Source organism: Grampus griseus, assembly GCF_964374135.1.
Source record: "Grampus griseus genome assembly, chromosome: 12".
Classification (NCBI taxonomy): Eukaryota; Metazoa; Chordata; class Mammalia; order Artiodactyla; family Delphinidae; genus Grampus; species Grampus griseus.
Genome location: NC_139006.1, coordinates 59,702,009 through 59,724,827, shown reverse-complemented (window position 1 = coordinate 59,724,827; position 22,819 = coordinate 59,702,009).

Here is a 22,819-nt window from a genome sequence, read left to right as displayed (position 1 = left end):
TTTCAACATACTAATGGAAGTCTTAGCCAAGGCAATCAGAGAAGAAAAAGAAATAAAAGGAATCCAAGTTGGAAGGGAAAAAGTGAAACTGTCATTGCAGATTATATGATACTATATATAGAAAATCCTAAAAAAATACACAAAACTATTAGAACTAATAAATGGATTCAGTAAAGTTGTGGAATGCAACATTAATATATAGAAATCTGTTGTGTTTCTATACAATAACAATGAACTATCAGAAACAGAAATTAAGAAAACAATCCCATTTACAATCTCATCAAGAAGAATACAATACATAGAAATAAATCTAAGTACTGAGGTAAAAGACTTGTACTCAGGAAACTGTAAGACTGATGAAAGAAATTGAAGATGACACAATGAAATGGAAAGATATACCATGCTCATAGATTGGAAGATACTAATATTGTTAAAATGATCATACTACCCAGAGTAATCTACAGATTTAGAAATACAAATACCCATGACATTTCTTTTAGAGACACAGAACAAATTATTCTAAAAATTGTGTGGAAACACGAAAGACCCTAACAGCCAAAAAATCTTGATAAAAAACAAAGCAGGAGGTATCACACTCCCTGCTTTCAACCTGTACTAAAAGCTACCATCATCAGAAGAATATGATACAGGCACAAAACAGACACATAAATCAATGGAACAGAATAGAGCCCAAAAATGAACCCACACATTTATGGTCAATCTATGAAAATGTAGGCAAGAATACACAATGGGGGAAAAACAGCCTCTTCAATAAATGCTTTTGGGAAAACTGGGCAGCAACATGCAAAAAAATCAGACTGGACTACTTTTTCATACCATATACAAAAATAAACTCAAAATGGTTTAAAGTAAAAGTAGGATCTAAAACCTAAAAGTAGGATCCGAAACCATAAAACTCCTAGAAGAAAACATAGGGAGTACACCCTTTTACATTGGTCTTAGCCATATATTTTTACCTATGTCTCCTCAGGCAAGGGAAACAAAAGCAAAAATAAACAAATGGGACTACATCAAACTAAAAATCTTTTGCACAGCAAGGGAAACTAGCAACAAAAGAAAATGGGAGAAGATATTTGCAAATGAGATATCTGATAAGTTGTTAATACTCAAAATATACAAAGAATTCATACAACACAACATCAAAAATTAAACAACCTGATTAAAAATAGGGAGGATAACTGAATAGACATTTTTCCAAATAAGACATAAATATGGCCAATAGGTGCATAAATATATGTTTAATGTCACTAATCCTAAAGGTAATGCAAATCAAAACAAGATACCACCTCACACTTGTCTGAATGGCTATCATCAAAAAGATGACAAGTAACAAGTATTGGGAAGAATGTGGAGAAAAGGTAACCCCTGTACACTGCTAGTGGGATTGTAGATTGGTCAGCCTCTGTGGAAAATGTTATGGAATTTCATCAAAAAATTAAAAATAGAACTGCCATATGAACTAACAATTTCACTTCTGTTTTTTTATCCAAAGAAAATAAAAACACTAAGTTGAGAATTTACATGCACAAAATGTTCCTTGTGCCATTCTTTACAATAGGTCACATACAGAAGTAACTTAAATGTCCATTAATAGATGAATTGATAAAGAAGATGTTTATATATTATATATATAAAAGCATATATACACACAATGGAATGTTATTCATCCATAAAGAAGTGAAATCTTGCCATTTGATAACATGGGTGGACATCAAATACATTATGTTAAGTGAAATAAGTCTGACAGAGAAAAATAAATATCACATGACCTCATTTACATGTGGAATCTAAAAAACAAACAAAACCCAACAAAATAAAACAAAAACAGCTTCATAGATACAGATAATAAATTGGTGGTTGCCAGAAGGAAGGTCTTGGTGGGGATGGCGGGCAAACCAGGTGAAGGCAATTAAGAGGTACAAATCTCTAGTTATATAATAAATAATTTTCAAGGGTATAATAAATAGCATAAAGAATATGCTTAATAATATAAAATTTCATATGGGGTCAGATAGTTACTGGATGTATGGTGGCGATAATTTCATATGCAAATGTCAAATCACTGTGTAGTACACCTGAAACTAACATAATATTGTACATCATCAATATTTCAATAAAAAAGAAATTATAGAAATGGATATATAAATTGATTACATATAGAAATGTTTGTTTATACTATAAAAGAATGAAATCTATAAGCATAAACACACACATAAAAAAGACACAAAAGTAATGGGCTTTTGTACTAGTCAGTTGATACTGAAGGATCTGGTCATGTGAACAGGGATGAGAACAATTTTTTTCTATGGCCTCCCACTTGCCCTAATGGTTGGAATGAGGTTCATGGGCCTGGCTTACTGCCACCTGAAGCTCTTGTGTGTGTTCTTGGATGTGTGAGTTTGAGCATTGAAGGTATGTCAAAACACTCATGAGCATTTTAGTGAGTCAATGAACTATATGCTCCAATGCTTTCTTAGGAATACAGACAATTTTCCATATATTACACATCCAATATCATTAAAGACAAGCTATATGATTTCTACATCTACCAGAGATAGTCTGTCATGGAATACAAACAGACACAATACATAGACATACAGACACATGGCCATGCACACAAACATGAGACAAATGCACACACATACAAACACATGCTTTCTTTCTGTTTCTCAGAATGACTTGCTTTGAGTGATATAAAATCATCAGGTAGGGTTATGTGCGACATCACACACAGGTGAAAGATCAACTGATTGTGAGCTTTTACTATATATTTCAATCCGTCAGAGGCTTGGGCTGTTGAACCATAAAATAGAGGCAGAACTTAAAAATTACATTTTTAGCCAGTTGAAGTTGAGAGAGTTTATTACTGCTTCAGCTCTTTCCTTGTTCCATTTCCCCACAGGAAAACACACCAGCTTATACTATTTCTAACTGCCAACTTCAATGCCCTGAACCCTGACACAGTCTGTATTCCAGAGCTAGTCATATTTGAATAGATGCCTTGAAAGACTGTCTACATTCATGACTGAAGGGCTGGCTCTTTGCACATGCATGTCCTCGTTTGTTTGCATTCTACTAATGAGGGTTCTACTAATTTGCAGAAATGAGATCTTAAAACTTTATAAAGGGGAAGGATCTTAGCTATCATGTAGATAAGCATTCTTCTTGTAAAAGCAATGCAACTGAAGACCTAACCGGTGAAGTAACTTTTCTAGGATCACACAACATCACCGTAGTAGTTTCATGATTTGGGGATTTGACAGACTCCCCTGCCCAACCGTGAGACACATTCAAAGGTGTTGAGCACCATGCTAATGAATTTCACAATATATTATATAATTTACTTAATTATCACAACAATTTCATAAGATAGATAAAATCCTATTTTACACTTGGAAATTACCTAGCTGGTAAATGGAGGGATGTAGACAAGAACCTATGTCTCTACACTACCATTCCAGTGATAGATCTGTACAAAATCTCCCTCTCTAGAATCATTGATTAAAATGCAAATACACCTGAGAATTGTGGTCTTAGAAGCTAATACCTCAGTTACTAACTCTGCTTTAGGGGGGATTAGCTGACAACTCAGTGAGAGTAAGAATTGGACTCTGAAGTTGTGTTTAAGGCAGATTTTGATGGTAAAATTGAAATCGTGCAACTCAGATTGGGACTTGAACCCACAGGCCAGGACTTGAGCCAGGACAGAACCCAGATGGGACTTGAACCCACAGTCTTTTAATTGAGATCACACACCTGGTCTCAGGACTTAATGAAGCTCAGGTTCTTTATGTCTCATTGCAGAAAGAGTTCAGTGAGAGACAAAGTGATAGGTAAGAAGTGGATTTATTTAGAGAGAAACACACTCCACAGGCAGAGTGTGGGCCATGTCAGAAGGCGAGAGGCCCTAATTATGGCATGGTTAGTTTTTATGGACTAGGTAATTACATAGGCTAATGAGTGGGAGGATTATTCCCACCATTTTTGGGAAAGGGGGTGATTTCCAGGAACTTGGCCACTGCCCAATTTTTGGTCTTTTATGGTTAGCCTCAGAACAATCATGGCACTGGTGGGTGTGTCGTTTTAGCATGCTAATGTATTACAATAAGCGTATAATTAAAGTCAATGTCCACTGAAAGTCAAATCTTCTGCCATCTTGGACCTAGTTTGTTCTAACCAGTTTTTGTCATATCTTATGGCTATGTCATTCTTTTAAAGGTTGTGCCCTGTCCCCTTCCCTCCTGTTTCAAAATGGCAGAGTATAAACTACCTATTTCATAAATTTGCCTTGACCTATTGCTACTCCCTAAGCTATGTTGTAGCCTAGTAGAGGAGCAGATGGAAAATCAATTGCCAGATGACAGATAGGTCTGGAGAAAATAAGTCCACCCCTATCCATCCCCTTCTGAGAGAGCCCTATTTATAAATAGGTTTGCCCTGAAACCCTCAAAGAAAACCCATTTTCTGGTGAACAGGACAAGTCTCCTCCAGGCAGTCTCATCACTTTGTGGCCTCTATAAAGATAAATAAAGGTATATTTGTGCTGAATCCATAATTAACTGGGAAGAGCATAATATTAATTATTTTGCTCAATTGTTAATCAGTGGGGTGTTTCCCTCATGCATCCTTCTCTTTGCACACCAACCTGTCAGACAGTAGTAATTGTTGCCTGAACAGGTTTGGGTAAAAGTCTCTAAGGAAGACCAACTCTCTTGTTCCATTAACAAGAACACATATAGATCATTTTCAGCGCTAATCTAGGACTAAAATCAATTATGTCTCTTGTATTTAAAAATTAAATTGACTTGCCATGGGAGTAGAATGAAGGAAAATACATTCCTCCTATTATGTGTAATTACAATTGTAAAACATTTTTCTTTAGAATGTAATTGCTGCCTGCAGAGGCTGAAGTGGGCGACCGTGAAGTGTTTAGTGGAAATGTTGAGCTTTCTTTCAGGTTTTTCTTTTGCTTTTGTTTCCCAACCCTCCCCAGACTTGTTCTTCCTCTTCATTTTAATGCTAATATAACACTGTGGGTTCTCTAAGCCTTCTCAACTTTCAAAGAATCTCAAATGTAATTTAGGGCATAAGGAGCAAAAAACAGTTTGGAAAACAGAGAGCTAATTATGCCTGTAATCTATATAAGGAAAATTTCAGTCTCACTCTTATTTATTTAGTGTTCATTTCGTGGCCAGGCCCGAGTTAAGTGCTGTGGGAAATGCACACACAACATGGTCTCTGCTATCAAAGTCTTTGGTTCTGATGAATGATCCAAGTATAAGTTATATGAAAAACAAACAGTTTTTTTTTTAATTGAAGATATGATTATTGACCAAGGATGGGCATTACAATGCTTTGGGATATCAGTAAATTAGACCACGGAATTGATTATGGGTCTCTCCTAAGACTCATATCTCATACTTATCTTATTTCTTTAGAAATGCGATGATCCGATTTTAGGAGTATTTTGGCTACAAAAAACAGTAACCAACTAACTCTAAATGGCTCACATATAAGGTTGCTATGAGACAGGAAGGAAATAGGCAGGGCAAAACCACTAAAAGAATGAGGGGGGATACAGTTGTTGAAAAGAATCAGGGTACAACAAAAACCGGCTGGAATCAGATAAAACCAAAATGGCATCAAGGATGGCTTGGTCATTAGCTCATTATACCTTCACTATAATAGTAAGAGTCTCTCCCCCTCATGCCATGACACCTACAAAGATTACTATAAAAGGGAAAAAGTGGGAAGGAGCCCAATTCCTGGAAATCCCCACCCCTTCTCTCAAATTCCTCCCACTCAAATTACCTAGCCGTTAAAACTAACCACCTCCACACCCCGCCGCCGCTCTCCCCTTCTGAAACAACCGAATTCTGCTTATGGAATGTGTATCTCTCTAAATATACTTGTTTTCACTTTACTTTGGCTTGCTCTTGAATTCTTTCCTGTGTGAAGCCAAGGACCCTCACTTGGTGAGCTGTCCCAGGCACTAGTGCATGTCCTGGGATGTGACATTTCTCTCTCCTGCAACAGTTGGATAAAATGCAGGGTACCCAGTTAAATGTGAATTTCAGACTGTTTAAAACAAGACAACAGGCCCCAAGTGGAGTTGTTCATGCTAAGCCTCGCGTCACCAAACACAGACTTAATTACCATTTTAGCTTTCCCAGAAATGGAATCTTAAACCAATCAGGAATCACCTGATCAGCACAAGTTATATAATTTTCCTGATAGACTCCTGCCATCCCCTAAAGGACAGTAACCTTGCAATAACCAACCCACTTTTTCTTTTTTGGCCTTGTATAATATCTGTTTCTTCTCCTTTCTGCCTATAAAAGTCTTCAGAGATCCCATCTATCTGCTAGATTGGATGCTGCCTGATTCAAATGAATTTTTGCTCAAATAAACTCATAATTTTTAATATGTCTCAGTTTTTCTTTTAATAAGATAACTAGTAGAGATATTTTTTTAAAATATAAGTATGGGGCTTCCCTGGTGGCGCAGTGATTGAGAGTCCGCCTGCCGATGCAGGGGACACGGGTTCGTGACCCGGTCCGGGAAGATCCCACGTGCCGCGGAGTGGCTGGGCCCGTGAGCCATGGCCACTGAGCCTGCGCATCCGGAGCCTGTGCTCCGCAACGGGAGAGGCCACAGCAGTGAGAGGCCCACATACCGCAAAAAAAAAAAATAATAAATAAAATAAAATATAAGTATGCCACAATTATTGCATGTGACATACTTATACTGAAATAAATGTATTCATTGTTTATCTGAACTTCACATGTAACTAGGAGTTCTATATATTGTCAAATCTGACAAACCTATTTATGTAAAGAGAGCCATTTGTTATTAGGATGTATGATGTCTCCAGGAACTCAAAAGGTGGACTTGTAGCTTGGCCTCAGAAATAGACTAAAATAGTGATTCAGGGCACAGAATCCTCTTTCTCTCTCTCTCATCTCTGTTTCTCTTTATATATCTGCTTTATTCTTGGCTTTTGCTCCAGGCAAATTTTCTTTATTTAACAATGCCAGTCATGCTAAGTAGATATTACTGACTATTTTAGTCTCCTCTTTTAGGAACTGCTTAGTCTAACTCAAAATATCTGGACAAAAATGTTGATTGGCCAAACTTGACAGCTTCCCACTCTTGGAACACAAGTGTAGTGTGAGATTAATCTCATATTATACAAACATGGCTACTCCTGTAAAGCCATGTATGTTAATGGGAAGTCCTCATAAAAGTGATTGTAGAAGAGAAAAATGGTCACACACAAAAAAACTGGTGTCGACTATAACTTTTAAAATTAGTGAATCCCAAATATATATTATTGTCAAATCTCTTCTAGAATTCCTGCTTGCTAGAATGATTTACCTTGAAATCCTTTGTCACCTTAAAATCACCCTAGTTAAAAACTGTAGCTCCAGTTTTCTATTAAAATTAGCATTCTCATTTAATTTATTTTTGTCTGTATATGACAGTATACACTCCCCCACTGCCTTCAAGTCATTATTGACTCTTTCACATGTTGTCAGTCTCCAAACTCTATTAATGCTTCCATCATAATATTTTAAAAATTTAATTTTTTATTCTTTTCCATATTACATAATTTTATAATTCTACTTGTGCCTTCATCACTCGTTTATGAATTACTTAGGTTGTGTAATAAGTCTTCCATATTCAGACCCTTCTCAATTCAAAAGACTCTAGACACATATCAGTTTTAGATTAGTTTTGTTGTTGTTTAAGCAGGTTACATGTATCATCTTCTCTAATTCAAGACTAAGTCACTACCATCTATAGACTCTGGAATGGTAAATGGAATAATTCCTGTTTTAAAGACTTAGCTCCTTGATATAGAATAAGTTATAAGTTCATTTTTCTTATGTCATAGGGCTGCTATCAAGATTAAATGCTTCCAAATTTATTGTTTATGGGTTTTAGCACCATATTTGTGTTTTACAAATGATATCTATTAATATCAATATTCAAGGTTTTAACCTAATTCTTCAAATTGCTCACCGGCTTTTTTTTCCTGCTATTTATTTATACAAACTTTCTTCTTGATACAACTAACCTATGCAAAGTCTCCTAAACACAACTTGGACATTGTTAATTCTGTGCTTTTGCATATAATATCCCCCTATCTAAAATATCCTCTTTTCTTTTCTTTCGTTATTTTAGTTTTTCCTAGTTGGTGAGGCCTACCTGAAGCTCTGTGACTTTTACAAAGGCTATTTTGACAGTCCCAGCCATCAGTGATATATATTTTCTTCAAGAAGTTTTGATATCTATAGTCTTCCATCTTCCATCTTGAATAAGGTTCTAATAATTTTACATTATTAATGATTTTAAATCACATATCCTGTTAATACTAACTATATTTCAGACTCCAGCATAGAAGAGGCTATATTTTCTATATCTTTGTACATTTAATCAAAACAAGTATCTAATTAATTGATATAATTATAAAATTTCATACAGTTGATTAGATTAAAAGCACTAGACAATAGACAGTTCCAAAATAGTTTAACATGCCCTCTCTGGAAATAAAATGAAGTAAAAACATTATGGCAACTTGGAAGTCATTTTATATGGGTTGTCCCATAATCCCCATTTACAAATTTATAGTCAGAATTTTCATTAAGGAAAAGGTCATGTTGGAATTTTGAACACCCTAAAACCAGAAGTCTGTGTGAATCATCTTCCAGAAATTGTACTTTATTAAATTTTTTGTGTTATTAAGAAAGTGATCAATAAAAACAAATCTGATTCCTTCAGATTCCACAAATTATGTATTTCACTACTGTGTTCATTTGACTGTTTATCAAACCAATTTCAATAAGTTTTCAAGACAAATTAGTCATCAGTCAATGAAGACAAGAGGTAAAATTAGTTTGAAAATAATCACTTTGACTTTCATGGAATGATACCATCACAAAATGCTCTACTGATTGATTAAGATATAGGGAGAAAAAAACTGCTTTGAGTTAAAAAACAAATATTCTAAAATGCACTGATAATGAAACCTAATTTTGCAATGAAATCAGATCAACTGTATATTCATTGTCCTTGAAAAGTAGTGACAATGCTATATAACTATAACTAATTTTCAGTTCCTAGAAACACATAGTAATTGTGATAGAAATAATACCAGTGGTATAGTAGAAGCGGCAGTCATAGTGATGATAATAATAGTTATATGGTTATTATTAATGAAAAAATAACAAAATAATCTGTAGTTACCAATTGGTATAAGATTATAAATGATATAACTATTTCACCCACCCTAATTGTAATTGAGGTGGGATTGATCCATCACCAAAGGCCGGTTGTGGTTGACCTAAACCAGTTTAGAGAATCTCATCACTTCTATGGCAGTGACAGTGAAGGCCTATGCTGATCAACGTATGACATTCCTCTGGCCACAGAGTTGTTCAGTGATCTTCAACAGTAGACAATCATCATGACACCCAGAGACACATTTGATGGTTATGAAACTTGACCTTCTCTCCCCACACTTCCTGAAATTACTTAGAAGGGAAATGGGTCAATTTGCTACTGGTAGCCGCTCTGTGACCTGAGGCCACCAGGTTGAGGATGAAGCTGACATTCAGAGGATGTCAGAGACAGTGAGGGAATAATAGAGAAATGGAGTCAAAACCCTGACAGAATTAACCCTGAAACTATATAAATCCTAAACTTTCTATCAATATGAACAAATAGCTACCTCTTTTGTTTAAGCAAGTTTGATATGAGTTTATTATTACCTGCAATGACAAACATTTTAATTAATGTACCTAAGTAAATCATTTTATATTTTATAAGTTACTTTATTTATATTGATCCTTTATTGCAATCTGTGAGCTAAATGCACAGATGTTATTATCCTTATTTTATAGATAAGAATTTGGAGGCTCAAAGAGGTTATCACATTTTACTACAATAAGAAGTATATCTAGGGTTTTAGCTCAGGATTTTGGAATTTCATCACAGTGCTCGTTCTACAGAAGTTGCTAAGTTGGCCAGTGGAGACATTATTGAGGTCATAAAAAGCACATGACAACACTTTGTTGGTAAGTTTATTGGTCCAGTGCTTGGTTAGGCTGTTCTAAGCAAGATTGAAAAGAATGAGACTAAAATATAGGAAAGCAAAGGGAAGCGATGAATTCTATCCAGCATTGTGTGGGATAGTGAAGTCTCTGGAGCAAATCTTTTGCATAGCTTTGTCCCTAATCTGTGCTTTTTGTCACTTTTTTAGTAACACATGTATGTCCCAAACACTTTCCCAAAAGATCAAAAGGCCTTTTAGTTAGCCTTGTACCTTTCTGTCAAGAAGAAAGTGTTACATAAACTCATTAACACTGAAGCATTAGGGGCTTAATTAAAATGAAAATACCACCCAGAAATATTTGCATTTCAATGAATAATGAAGAGGATGATACTTACCTTAAAGGAATAAAGTAGTACTTAAGATATTTGAAGCATCAGGAAGAAGAATATTTGGGGGCAAGTGTGTATTATCATCACTTTACAAACTACAATATTACATAACTGACTACTTAACTCTGTAAAGTCCACTAAAAAAGAGGGCATTAATCATCACCCAGAGTTGAAGGCTTTAGTACCTTCAATACACAAATGTAGAGATATGGTTGGAGCCCTATGTATAAATGTGGATAGAGGGAGAGTTTAAAAGTATCAGCCATATACCTGATTTCAGGCTATCAGATAGCTGCAAAAAATTAAGTGGGTTTAAAAGATTAGAAGTGATCTATTATATCAACTCTATATTAATAATACCTAAGGTTTGTGTAAATAAGTAACATTCATAATACACATGCATACAATTTTAATAAAATAGTTTAAAAAGTATAGCAAGTTCGAAAAATTACTATTTTCCTCAATTTTTTTCTAGAGAATTCATCCCAATATGTATGTTTTCATGAACTCATTTAATTCCCCCTTCCCAGAGATAACCACTGTAAGATTTTTTATTCTTTGCTTGAATGTTCTATGTTATTACATATTTATGTATAAATAGAAGTATTTACTAGTATTCTTCAGATTTTTAAATAATACAGAAATGCTATCCTATTTAAACTTATCATTCATCTACTAGCGTTTTTAGTTTGTTTGACATTTGTTTTTATTCCATCACATGAACATGAATATGTTACAATTTATACACTCATTTGCCTTTTGGGGGGCTTTTAAATTGTTCTAACATTGTATAATAGTAATAGATTCTCCAGTATATACCCTTATGTTCATTATCTTGTGACCTTGTGCAGGAGTTTCTCAAGGATACACAGGTAGTTGTACCAATTACACTTTTTCTGTAATTTTAAGAGTTTGTCTTCCCATATCCTTATTAACACTGCTTGTTTATCTATTGTATGTATAGAGATACACTTTTCCAATTTAATGGGGGTAAAAATTTTAATTTGCATTCTCTGAATACTAATGAGGTTGAACATCAAATACATTTATAGATGTTCTTGTTTCCTCTTATGAATGGTCTGTTCATGAATTGCTTTAATTTTTCCCTTATCCATTTGTCTTTTCATTTTGTAGGACCTCTTTTTATATTTTTTTAGCTACATGGTTAAAATAAAAATCTTCTCCAAGATGATAGCTTTTCTTTTTATTTTATTTAAGATGCTTTTTAGTTCAAACATTTTTAATGTAATGAAATTATCAATATAATTGTCTCATAGTGTATGCTTTTCCTATCCTAAATAATTCTTCCCTACCTCAAAATCATAAAGATACTTTCATGCATTCAATAAATATTTGTTAAGCTACTGCTATATGTCTAGCATTGATCTTAGAGATATATACAGTGATAGACATAGTACCTATTTTCAAGAATCTTACATTCTAGTAAGGGGGGATATAAGAACAGATAAACTATGATAACTCAAAAACAATTCAGATTATAATAAAAAATAAAGCATAACAGGTTATAAGTAATGATAGAGAGCCTTACTTCAGGAATGATAATCAAGGAGGGAATCTCTGAGGAAGTAATGATGCATAAGAATCCACCTGAATGTTTGAATTCATCTGAAATGAACCAAGAGACTTTTAAATGTTAAAGAATTCCAGGCACAGAGAATAGCAAGGGGAAAGGATTTGAGATAGGAGCTTGCCTGGCATGATCAACAGATAGTAAGCTATTTTTTTAGCCTTAACCTGAATGGCAATGGTCTTAATGTTTGCTCCACGCCCCCCAACTCCCCAAAATTCATATGTTGAAGTCATAACCTTCAAGGCAATGATATTAGGAGGTTGAGCCTTTAGGAAGTGAAAGAGCATGAGGGTAGAGCCCTCATGAATGGGATTAGGGCTCTTATAAAAGAGATCCCAGGGAGTTTGCTTGCCCCTTCCACCATGTGAGACTATAACAAAAAGTCTGCAACTTAGAATAGGCCCTCACCTGACCATGCTAGTGCCCTGATCATGGACTCCTAGCCTCCAGAATTCTGAGCAATAAATGCCTGTTGTTTACAGGCCACCCAGTTTTTAGTATTTTTTTATAGCATCCCAAATGGACTAAAATACATATCATTCCTGAGCGTACACTCAGAGTTTCAGCTTAATCTGATAACTTAGTTTTTCTTTCACTTATATTATAATTTTCTATCTTTGTGTCTTCATAAATATAAATTATTCTTTTATATGGCATTCTCTCCAACCCCCATTCCACTTACCAAAATGAATTTCACTTATTTTTTCATTCAAAATCTGCTCTTTTCTATGTAAGTCATAATGAATTAAACTTTAATTTTCTCAGTCTTCTGAGCTGATATCATCTCTTCTCAAGATCTGCAGAGATGTTGGCAAATATCTAATGATACATAATACTTTTTGCCATATCTCTTTTCCTTTTTTAAATCTTTCCTTCTATATTAGATTGAAAGTATAATGAGAGCAGGACCGAGATTTACTTGAATTTCTATCATCTGCGCCTAGTGTACTGCCTTACAAAAAGTTGATGCTTAATACATAATTAAATTGAATTCATTACCAATGCAGTAGGGGCTGGAATCAATACTGGGACAGTATTCTGGCCTCTCCTATTTACTGGAATTTGGAAGTTATAGTTGTTCCATAAGTCATTTTGTGCTTCTCTAGTCTGCATTTCCACCACCTGTTTTAAGCAGTGTCTCTTAGTGTTAAACATTGTTTGTGTGTGTGTGTTTTGTGTGTAATTTTCCCTTAGGTAATAATATTGGATCATTCTAACTGCAAATATTTATCTGATCTTTGTTGCTGCTCTTGGGAGAAAGACCTAAGTCAAGCATTAAGATATCAAGTGAATGTCACAATTTGCTGAGCATGGAAGAGACAATGAGAAGGCCATTCAATGATCAATGCCTTTAGATTACATGCTTGCTTTTTTCTCACTTCAAGACATTTTCCTATGTCATTTAATTTCTGTAATTAAATTTTGACCCTTGTTAAAACTCATTTGATTTGGGGGAAATTGCTTGATTTCTTTGTCTCAGTATTTTCATGCTATTTCATGTTATTTCATAGAAATAACAACTTTGCGCAGAGGTTCTCACCTTAAACTAAATGGTATAATATTAGTAAAGTACCTAGAAGTGTCTAACACATTGTGTACTTAACTAAATGGTAACACCCTTTTAGTTCTATGCCTGTCCAAATAAATCTGCTCATATTCACATAAGGGCAGCCAAACTTTGTATAAATGTGGTGAGAAAGAGACAAGCCAAAACTTTATGATAAGCAGCTGTGACTTGTATCTCTCAGTAAGTGTCATTGAGGCACCTATGTTGTGTGTTGAACCCTAAGCAGACTGAGAAAATGTTAAGGCACTGAGGACATTATGAGATTTAGTCACCTGATTTGATCTGCAGTTAATTATACTGGGCTTGTGGCCTCCCTTCCTGCTTTGTATTCCTGTTCTAGTGGGAGCTGGAGAAACACTTTATAAATTAAATTCCACTTGGCCAAGGATCTGCCACTTTGTATTCTCTTTCTATTTTATCTGAGGAAAGGTCTTGGCACCGGTGACCCATATTCCTAGGCACATCTTGAGGCACTACTCAATACAGGTTCACCTGGAGGACTGTATTTCTGACCACCCAGCTCTGAGTATTATTTTCAGCAACTTGAACTAACCAAACACATTAAACATCATTAAGCTTGACAACAGTTTCACAAATACCTCAGGGGTGTTATCTTACCTTGGAAGCTCTATAATGAATTATTGGCTACTGCTATTTTAGAGATCCAGCATAAGAATAAATCTCTTGTCCCTAGTATATACTACCTCCTTTTATTTTACATTGGCCTATGATATTTAAGCTCTGGTATGTCTTGTAGCTAACAGCCTTGGATATTTTACTTGTGGTAGAATGAGCATATTGCTGAAGGAGTTTCTTAATTTGGCTGTCTTTCTTGGCCGTTCTAAGAAAGAAACCTCAAAGACTAAATTTATCATAAGTGGCCACTGTTGATTTAGCTGTTTTATTCATTCAAGTAAGTCAGAGGAGATTTTAACTTTGCTTTACTAAGAGCCATCTTAGTAAAGTCTCTTCCATTAGTTTTGCTGATCCTCTAAAGAGGATTTTGGACTGAACTGGTACAATTTCCCCAAGAGACTCAGGTAAATGCCGATTATGTGGCAAGCGTCAGGAATAGGTTTCTCTGCTGGTAAACATGAGGGAAAGAAAATATCTTCAGAGACAAGGGGTGCCACTGAATGGAACCACAGCAAAGTCCAAATGGGTAAATAAAGTCAAATACTAGTAAGATCAGAAGTAAGAAGTCTTGGCAAGGGCAGAGGCTGGAATCCTGGTCTACATGGAGAATATAAAGCTTCCTGAATTGTGGTAGAGAGATAATTATAGGAAAAGCAGGTTGAAAACAGCTGGGGTGGGAGAGACAAAGTAAAAGTGGGAGAAGAGTTGAGTTTTAGTGTCCTTGCTTTGTCTGGCCTGTTATATTAGGGGCAAACTGGACACATCTAAGCAATCGACCACAGGTGTACCAACTTAAAACTAAGCATATTTTAACCAATAGCAACAACATGGAAGTGGAGATGCTTAGATTGGAGATACTTATTTACAAGAAAGTAAAAGAGATTCTAAATTTTCTGCTGTCACAGAGACTTCAAGACAGTGATTATCTGGTTGTGATACATGAATCTCACGTTCACTTGAGTTTCTTCCCAGAGAGCCAGTGATAGCATTCACAGCCTCATCATCAATAAATTAGTCTTGTATGGATGTATTTTCAGTTCAGTAAAACCTCATTAGTTTAGGAGACAGCATGACAGAATTGGTCTAGAATCTGGAGAACTGAATTCTGGTAACAGCTAGTATCATCAAAGTGACTTTGACTGGATCCCTTAATCTAATTTTCTTGTTTATCATTTGTCCTGCCTATCTAGAAATTTTCTGCTAAAACAAAAATTATAGAGCTGCAGCCACTGAAGACTTTGATCTACAGCTCAGTGTTGTTCCATTCACCACCCACTTTCCCCAGTGTTAGGCATTATACTTTCATCTAAAGATTTACAGAAGAATATGATGCAACTGAAACTTTAGAAAAGTTCCATTTGTGATTATTATAGACGAATGAGACACAGCCCACATTTTGGAAAACTTTACAATCATAATTTGCAACGTGAGCCACATCTAATCTCTGAAACAGACTATTCATGACAGGCAACTTATCTGAAACCCTGTATCTACTACTCATCTTTGTAGCCTTTAGTCCTCTACCTAGTGAGTCCCTTCATGTTCTCAGCCCACTAAATATATTCTACTCTTTAACCTCATTTGTGTGAGCCAAGTTTATAAAATTAGTTTTCTCTTCTAACCTGTGTTGCATTCTAGTTCTCTACTGGCACAAAATTACTGCCCAAATGTCTAGCCCATGACATGAGGGCTTGAAAATCAAATTAGCCATTTACTAGGTCACTATCTCTAAGAATTGGAAATACATAATTTGTGAGGCTCACTGAACAGTAAAAACATGGTATTGTGAAATTATTAAGAAATTAAAGATGGCCACAGAAGAGCATTATACCAAGTGCTGATCCTTCTCAGCATAGGACTCCATGCAATTGTTTTAAACCCAGTGCTGCCCAAATTATACAACACAGACACTGTCTTGGTTCCTTTTTTTTTTTTTTTTTTTGCAGTACGCGGGCCTCTCACTGTGCGGAGCACAGGCTCTGGACGCGCAGGCTCAGCGGCCATGGCTCACAGGCCCAGCCGCTCAGCGGCATGTGGGAGATTTCCAGACCGGGGCACGAACCTGTGTCCCCTGCATTGGCAGGTGGACTCTCAACCACTGCGTCACCAGGGAATCCCTTGGGTCCTTTTTATAAAAAAAAAAAAAAAGTTTTTTTTTTTTTTTTTGTAACTCTGGAAAGAGAATCACTGACCTAATTATATATATTCTCATACTTAAAGATCCTAGTTGCCTTGCAGGTAACTACAGGACTAGATCTTTTGTATGGTAAAGCCTCCTGGATCTTGCCCGAGCCCCTCAGAGTAGCTGGAATGCTGGCGTTCTCCTTAAGAACATGACCTCACCCAGTTAGCTCACCAATCCCTGTCCCAGCACTGCCCATCCCCTGTGCTGTACGGGTGTACACTGTCCTCTATTCTCAGCTTGTCTGCCCCATTCTTGCCCAAAGAATATGGATGGTGCTCCTTTCCCACACTCACCCTCTTAAGTAGTACCTGAAGGCTTTTAAGTATCTGAGTGTGCCGTGCGCAGCAGGCCAGCTTCCTCACTGAACAGCCAAATGGTTTAAGTTTAGGACTGTAGGGTTTCCTCTCAAAGACTATACCTTCAGTTATTTAAATCTTAAAGCAGAGTGAAGTCCCAACTCACTGAATGGCAGACTGCTAAGGTTGGAAGAATTTGGGCCAGAAATGTAAGATTTTTTTCTGATCCAACATGGCCTCTGGGCATTGAGATAGCACTTTTCCCCAGGTTCCTTGCTCTAGTGTCCTAAATCTGACACTCCTAAGGCCAAAAATGAACGATGAGTCCAGTTTAAGGGATGGGGCCCAGACATCCAATGCCCGGGACCCAATCAGTATCTTGTAACCCTGTTTCTTTTGTTCAGAATTCCTTTCCTGCCAAGTTTGTTTCTCCTATTTCTTCCTCATTCTGAGTTTCAAATCTACAAAATGGCACCTAAACCCACCATTTTTTAAAAACTGTAAAAAAAAATAAGTAAAATAAAAATTATTTACCCTTCCTCAATGGTAATTATGGTTATTAGAAACTTGAAGGTCAGCAATTCCGTTTTAAAGATGGGGCAAGTGCTTTTATTTCCTCTAAATACAAGAGAAAAGAAAGTGTTTTATTTATTTATTTATTTACTGCCAAATGAGTAACAGGAGATATACTTTCAAGCCTTACTGCACCAATTTACTCCCCATGGTGCTTAAGTTCAGTGTGCCTGTAGCACCTGCTGGCTCTGACTCATCTCTAAACATTGATTTAAAGATTAATGGGATAATATGTATAAAATAGTTTTGAAAGTGCAAAATGTGATAAAAATTGTTCTATACGGAAATTTTTATTATCCACCTGGTATTTGAATAAAACTGACAAGACAGTAAAATTCTAGAATGTTTAGAAATGGGAAATACACACATATGCACATACACACAGAGAGATAACATTTAGTGCAAATGCTTCATTTCATAAGTGCAAAAACTGATAGAGCTAAAACTAGAAATCTGTTTTGTAGCTCCTGTCTTCTTTCTTTGGTATCTGTGTGCTATAAAGTTTTGTTAGGCATAATTTTGAGCAAACACAAGAGGGCAGAGACTGACTTGCTCTTAGGTATAATCTGTTCGGTAAAACTATAAGTATTGTATTTCAAGACTATAAGAAAAACATAGTATATCAGATTTTGTCTCTTTCAGCGATGCTAGAAAATGTTGACAAGCAATGTCAGCATCCATTTCGGGGACTGCAAAATGGTGACATTTTAATGATATCATTTTATTTTCCCTTACAAATTGTATTAACTTTATTAGAAAATGTTTCCCTCACTTCCTGCCTCTACTATTTGGTCACCTGTTAGTACAATACACATAGAAAAGTCAGAATAAATGCTTAATCTTTGTTTTTTAAATTTACATAATTCCCTGTCTTTCTTATAATGTAAGATTTTTTTAAATATATCATTAGGAATTCATGGATTTAAACATATTTGAAGAGTTTCAATACACTGCAGTGTTATTACAATACACTGCAATATTACCAGTATTGAAGTAAAAATATTCTAGAAACCAAAATTAAAATTTTTCCACAAAGTTCTGCTTCCCTCCTTGTTTCCCTTCCTTCCCTCCTCCCTCTCTTCCCCATACCCTCCCTTCTTTCCCATACCTTTCTCCCTCCCTCTCTTCCCTCCCTTTCTTCTCTCTCTCCCCACTTCCTTCCTTCCTTCCTTCCTTCCTTCCTTCCTTCCTTTATTTTCTCCCTTCCTTCCTTTCTTTCTTCTTCCCTTCCCTCATTTCAACTTCTAGTTATTTTTAAGACCTTAGAGATATTCATTGCCATTGGGTTGGTTATTGTTACTAGGTCTTTTGGGTGGATAGAGTCAAGCTATATATTCATATTATGAATTCAGATTGATATTCTCAATTCAAGTTCAGAACCACAGAATTTTTAATTTAACTTTTTCTAGTTTACATTTTCTTTCTTCTACACAGAGAGTCTCAAGAACAAATTACTTTATTTCACTGAAAAGCATTTGCTTTATTTAACTCTTCACACAAAATAGACTGAATAATTCTAATATTGCCACTATTAATAATGATTCTTAAAACATTTTATAAATTTTATTTTTGTTTTTGTTCTTTTTTTGCTCAGATCTTCCCCATTCTCTTAACATTTTTATGGTCATTCTGGGTTAATATTTTCAGGTACACTGTATGCCATTTCTATAGGTGGATTTATTTTTTATTGTGGATTTTCTTGATTTATTGTTTCAGTATTTTTTCTGTTTTTGTTTGTTTTGTCTTGGTTTTCTGCTTCAAAGACTCCTATTGTTTGTATGTTGGATCTTTATTGTCTGTCTTCAATATTTGTCACCTTCTCTCAAATACTTTTTATCTCTTTATTATTTTTTCTTTAAAAACTTTCTTCTTTTCACCTTCCATTTATTTCAAAGTATTATTTGATGTATTTATTCATTCTTTTGTGCTTTTTCTTTCAGTTTAGTCTTCATTTTTAAAGTGAGTCAAATTTTATTTTTATTTCCTGAATGCTGTTAAATTGTGTCTGAGTTCTTCAAATTATGATTTATGCTGCTAATTTTATATAATTTTAAAGCTAATTTTGAAATAGCACATTGCAATTATAATCCTACATTTTAATGGTTCATTGCAGCACCTGAAAATTATACAATGTATATGTCAAATATATCAATAAAAAATAAAATAAAACAGTACATTGCAGTATGTCTTTTTGACCTTTACTTTTATAATAATATTTTCTGTTCCTTACTGTCTTTGTTTTTTTATAGTACCTTTTATGGAATTTTACCTTAATAACTTTCTGGTGTCTATTTGTTATATTAAATCAGTTTTCTTAAAAAATTAAAAAGAAGTAAGCTTCAATACTGCCTTTCTATCCAAAATGAGCTCCTTCTATTGCTTGATCATCATTTAAAATATAGGTTTTTATTTTTTGAGGTTTTTTTTTTTTCATTCTTTCCACAATCTGACTTTTATTTGGACTTTCAGTTTTCTTCCTATATATTTTCCCTGTTATGCTCAATTACTCCTTAATGTGGTGTCAAGACCCAAGGGAGGGGAGCGCCTGGTCACACAGTTTAAAAAGTACATGGAACCAGATGGCAGGCTCTATCCTTACCCATTACTTGTGTGTGCAATAATCCTTCCATTTTCAACCACAGTTCTCTCTTGGCTTGTCATGCTTTTCAGTGAATACTTGTTGACTATTTTGGAGTTATTATAGTCTCATGTACATTAGACATCCCATTGCTTTCTCTTTCTCTCATCTGTGAAGATGTTTAGAGAATGCAGACTTTTTCACATTTGGTAATTTGCTCCTATCTACTATTTTAGATCCAAAAGGATATCTTATTACCCTGTTTTGTCATAAATGTTATCCATTTGATGTTGTTATTGCTTTTCTATTTTATTATTCTTTCTGGTTTTATATGGAATTTGGGAAAACTAGTCTGTTTTCCAAGAACTTTAGACTATTTTCCTAGAACTGTTTCAATTGCAATTATTCTTGCTTATTTATCAAAGTAGGCTAAGTCTATTTCAATCATTTCAATTGTAATTATTCTTGCTTATTTATCAAAAGGCTCAGTTTGACCATTACTAAGTAAAACTCTATTATTTTTTATTTAAAATATATTTGTTGAAGGCCTACTACCCTAATAAATCCTTTCAAATTATTCTGTGTGTATCATGAAAGTTTTATATATATATGCATTCCTTCAAAGTTATTCTAAACAACTGAATCTAGAACAGATTTCATTTGAAATTTATTTATTTTATTTATTTATTTTTGGTTGTGTTGGGTCTTCATTGCTGCATGTAGACCTTCTCTTGTTGTGGCAAATGAGAGCTATTCTTTTCTATGGTGCACAGGATTCTCATTGCAGTGGCTTCTCTTGTTGTGAGATGGGCTCTAGGTGCATGGGTTTCAGTAGTTGTGGCACATGGGCTAAGTAGTTGTGGTTCGTGGGCTCTAGAACACAGGCTTAATAATTGTGGCACATGGGTTTAGTTGCTCCATAGCATGTGGGATCTTCCTGGACCAGGGCTCAAACCCATGTCCCCTGAATTGGTAGGTGGGTTCTTAACCATTGTGCCACCAGGGAAGCCTCTGAAATTTATGTAGAGCAAATATAATTTTTCATCTGGATAAATTTCAAATGATACAGAGCTCCACCCCTTTTTTGCCAGTTGATTTGCATAGGTGAAGTTTGATTATATTTTTATCCTTTATTTTTAAAGGAAGGTTGAGATGACATCCATATTCTCTGTCTTAGCTTCAAAACTGTCCAAAGTTTCAGTGGGAGCCAAAAGGTTTAAAAATAATTGAATTTGAGGAAATTGTTAATAGAAATATGGCCTATGGCAGTTTTTATTTTTTTCCTGTTACTGGTTTACCTAGGCAACTTTCTAAAAAAATAAATTTATTTATTTATTTGTTTTTGGCTGCATTGGGTCTTTGCTGCTGCACCTGGGCTTTCTCTAGTTGCAGTGAGCCAGGGCTACTCTTCATTGTGGTGTGTGTGCTTCTCATTGAGGTGGCTTCTCTTGTTGCAGAGCACGGAATATAGGTGCATGGACTTCAGTATTTGTGGCATGCAGGCTCAGTAGTTGTGGTACATGGACTTAGTTGCTCTTCCCAGACTAGGGCTCAAACCCTTGTCCCCTGCACTGGCAGGTGGATTCTTAAACATTGCACAAACAGGGAAGTCCTAGGCAACTTCTCAAAAATATAAAACTCTTTGGTTACGTCATAAACCTAACGCGTCAGATTCTTTGGGAATGTGTATCTTGGAAGACGTTTACACATTATTCAAATGCAGAAATAGTTGAATACCATGTTCTAGAGGCCAGACACTTAGAAACAGATCAAGTAGCTAAAGCTACAAAAACGCACAGGAAAAAACATCAGTAGGCAGGCTGAAAATTAAGACAGAGGAGAGTGGAGCGAAGTAGGGAGTGAGAAAGACAGAATCTAGGAGAAAACTAGTGGAGAGCCAGCAGTCATTGTGAAAGTTCAGGTAACTGTTTTTACTTAATCAGGGAAAGCAGTGATATGATATTATGGCTTTGTCATCTAGGAAAAATCTAACACTCTACAGCTCATGGCATACTTTGCTAATCAGTCATAGAAGTTTTTCCTCATAATTCTTATTAAAAAAAAAAACAGCACTGTGTAAACATTTCCAACAGGTTGTAGTTGGCCTCTCAGTCAAGACATATTTGCATTCTTATTTAGTAACAGTATTTAATAATACAAAAACAAAAGTCTTGGACTAATCTTAGGGAACAACTGGATATATTTGGGTAGCTTAAACAAATAGGGATATCTTATGAACAAAGACTCAGGGTTAATGATTAGCATAACCTAGAAAATATAAGATTGACCTAAAGCCTTAGTTGCTTGGTGGGTGGACAGTCTGTTCTTGTTAGTTTTTTTTAGTCTTTCTTTTCTTTTCTTTCCTTTGTTTTTTTTTTTTTAAATTGAAGTACAGTTGCTTTAAAATATTGTGTTAGTTCATACTGTACAGCAAAGTGAATCAGCTGTATGTATACATATACCCCCTCTTTTTGGATTTCCTTTTCATTTATGTCACCACAGAGCACTGAGTAGAGTTCCCTGTGCTATACAGTGGGATCTTCTTAGTTATCTATTTCATACATAGTATCAATATTCTATATATGTCAATCCCAATGTCTCAATTCACCTCCCACCCCTCTTTCCCCATGGTATCCATATGCTTGTTCTCCACATCTGTTTCTATTTGTACTCTGTAAATAGATCACATATGCCAATTTATTCAGATTGCACATATATGCGTTAATATGATGTTTTTCCCTTTCAGATCTACTTCACTCTGTATGACAGTTTCTAGGTCCATCCACATCTCTACAAATGACCCAATTTCATTCCTTTTTATGGCTGAGTAATATTCCATTGTATATATGTACCCCATCTTCTTTATCCATTTGTCTGTCAGTGGGCATTTAGGTTTCTTCCATGTCCTGGCTATTGTACATAGAAC